This window comes from Ananas comosus, linkage group 5, assembly GCF_001540865.1.
Source record: "Ananas comosus cultivar F153 linkage group 5, ASM154086v1, whole genome shotgun sequence".
Classification (NCBI taxonomy): Eukaryota; Viridiplantae; Streptophyta; class Magnoliopsida; order Poales; family Bromeliaceae; genus Ananas; species Ananas comosus.
In genome coordinates, this window is record NC_033625.1 from 12,149,426 (window position 1) to 12,153,092 (window position 3,667).

The window sequence follows — 3,667 nt, forward strand, 5'->3', positions numbered from 1 at the left end:
TATAGTCGGATACAAGTATACAACTACTCGTTACCAAATAGCATTTATGGTTAAGGAGTTCTTAATTTGAACTTTGTTTTTTCTTTTTAACATTAGGTAGTGATAGTGACCGCAATTGCTGGAATGGCCTTATTAACGCCTGCAGAATAGGACTACCTGTCTGCGTCCTTCAAGCTCAACGCCAAAACGCCCATATACGGGTCTGGTCCTAAGCATGTGGCCACCATACATGGTCGAATCGATCATTCGATGAAATGACCAAACGCAAGACATCACTCCGTATCCGGGACTACAGGCTGTTCCCAGCCATCCTCGACCGGAAGATCACGGGTTTGATACCACAATTTTTGTTGTTAGCAGGTCTCACGTTTTTTTTGCTTGCCGCGTTTTAGTCATAGCTTAGAATTTGACCAATTTGTTTTCAAGTTTCCTCTACTAGTTAAAGAAAAATAATAATTTATCTTTTACCAACAAAGCTATTCTCTCGCTAGTACCAAAGAGTACATTATAAATACGTACATTTTTTAATCATTTTTTTATTAGATCCATTCAAATCTCTAGTAGATATTTTACGAGGCTGTGTTTTCAGTCTCTAACTAAAATATTTGGCATTCAAATTTCAAAATTCTACTCAAGAGTATTTTGATGTTCAGACTTTTTGAAATTATATCGATAAATTTGCGATATTACTATATCCCCAATCAGCTGGTAAATACAAAGAACATTTACATTTTATTTGGCTTGGTTGCAGGTTGTATTGTTGTAAAATATTCGAAGTGAATATTTTGGTCTTTAGTTGCAACTCAAACGCTTCACTTTTTTTTTGTTTTTTTTTTAGAGATAGGTAGCATGCTATCCGTTTCGCTTATTTCATTTAGAAATAAACTTAGCTGGAAATGTGAATCAACTAGGCTTCGAACTTGGGTCTCGAGTACCAACACTACAACAGAATTAGATTATAGGGACATATGTTTGTGACACTTTTGAGTAAGTGTCCCATTAATGCTAAAACTTAAAAACACATCTACTAATGCCTAAATATAAAGCTCAATCCAACCAAAAATAAAAGATTACTCTACTCAACCCACCACACCCAGTCCATTTGGCCCGATTACAAACAGAAAAGAAAAAAAAAAATCAATTATCATCTTTTCTTCTCTCTTCACTCAATCCACTGAAATTCTAGACGAAGAGCCTTTACTGTCGTCCTCCTCCGCCACCGCAGCCAACGAGATAGAGTTTCGACGGTTGCTAAATGCTTAAATAAGTGTTGGTAAATTAGCAGCACTCTTTTAAGTTATAGCGACACTCTTTAACTGTCACTATATACCTAGCGACCCCACATATAGCAATACTTTTTAAAAGTGTCGGTAATTTTAGGTAGCAGCACTTTTTTGACATGTACCTACATTTAAAAGTGTCGCTATAGACCGTTTTTGTTGTAGTGCAATCACCAAGCCCTTTGCCACTTGGGTCTCGAGAATCAACTCAAACGCTTTACTAAAAATTATAGAGCAATGCTCCTATACACTATAAGATCTCAGCCTTTAAATTTTTTAAAATGGATGGTGGATATGTCTTTTATTCAAGAGGGTGACCGGCTTTTGTTGCCTTAGGTACCGGTCACACTCTTACCGAGGGCAAAGCATTTTCTCATCTGTAAAGTTAATATCAAGGGCTTTTTGGTAAATTCATATTCTCATTCCTATAATGCCCCTTTAATAAATATAGAACATCTCTTTCCATTTTTGAAAAATTTCTATCCACAACATCATCTTCCTTCGAACCCATTGTCCTTTTTCTTCTTTTTTTTTTTGTTGAGAGGGAAACCAATGTCCATTTTGCTTAATAGAAACGTTTAGTTTAAATAGTTAACAAAATTTATTTTTTTAACTAAAATTCAAATTTAATTTATAATTTAAAATAAGTTAATATATTTGAACTTTCATGTTATTTTAATATCAAATTAACAATTTGAATTGAAATGTACTATTCATTTAAACATAATTTTTTTCTTTCTGAAAATTAAAATTAAAATTAAATTTGAATTTAATGTATACAATTATAAAGTTTAAGTTCAAATTGAATTTTAAATTCAATTTTATGAAAGTTTATTACTTATCAAATTAGCCACTACCTACTTCGGTAAGTAACAAAATTAAATAAAGAAACAAATATTTCTTTAGGGTTAATCAAATTTGGTAATTAGCTAGTATTTATTTTCCAATATTATCCTTATTATTGATTTTTAATGGTAACCTGTTTTGCGAGTTACTACTATATAAAAATCAATCTCGCCCTTAAAATATGAAGGGCTAGATTTAATTGAGCCGGTGCATTTCTTAAAATTATATATTATTGCTCATATATTAATATAGAGAGAGAGAGAGAGAGAGAGAGAGAAAGAGAGAGTTGAGGTAGAATACATCTAAAAGCATCAAGGGTTGATGCTTTAAGGTTTCTAGCTCTTAGATCCACAACTTGACTACTAGTAGCCTTCCGATCACATACTATTCCATCTACCACTAGCTACCACCACTCAATCCAAGTGACCTACTATATATCATCTTAGTCTTACAATACCTACATCCAAGGGCTATAAATCTAAAAGCACCAACCTCATTAGATGTGTGTGTGTGCGCGCGCATGCGTGTGTGCGTGTATAGTCCGGCTACTATACTCTTATGAGTACGATCGATTTCGTACTCATAAGTTATTTTCGATGATAAAGCTTTCGAATCGACGATCCATACCGTTAATTAAACATTATCTAGAGCATTTAAAACTTCTAGAAATCAAATTTTATAATTTTTCAATATTATTTACCGTACGATAAAAAGCTCACACATCATTTACCTATCAAACGGGTAGCCTAAAAATAAACGGCTCAAAATAAAAATCTCATAAAAAATGATGATAAACAACTTGAATTTAAGATAAGAGGTAAGTATTGATCTTACTCTAAATAGTGAAAAAAATTTTCTATAAAATTTTCATAAGATTTGGATTGTTTTACACTGTTAAATTCACAAACGCATCACGTCAACCATTAAAATTGTCAATTTTGAGACCTTTTGATCACTAGCCAAATGATGTCGAAAGATTATGAAAATTAGTTTCTAAATACTTTTAATAGTATAGATCAAGTCTAATGGAGCCAATCATCGATTTGGAAACTGCATCATTGAAAACAACTTGGTAGCACGGAGGCCTCCATGCTACCGATAGTGTACCAGCCTATATATATATAGAGAGAGAGAGAGAGAGTCCGGCTGCTATGCTATCGATAGCACCAAACACTTGGTGCTATCAAGTTTTCTGCCGTTAGATTAACCCTTTGATTATTTTTACCCGTTAGATTATACTATTCAACCAACCACCCACTAAATCCTAAGGGGCCCACATCATCTTAACCGTACATCTTTTAATCCAATAGTGGAAAACTTAATAGCACAAAGTTATTGGTGCTATTAATAGTATTCCAGCCTAGTTCTATATATATATATATATATATATATATAGGCTGTGGCTACTATACTCATATGAGTATAGAGCTCTTTGTACTCATAAGTTTTCGACCGTTCAGATAAAAAATGTGTGGCTAGGATGAAAATGGTTACGGTTAGGTTGATAGTGGGCCCCCTAGGGTTGAGTGGATGGTTGGTTG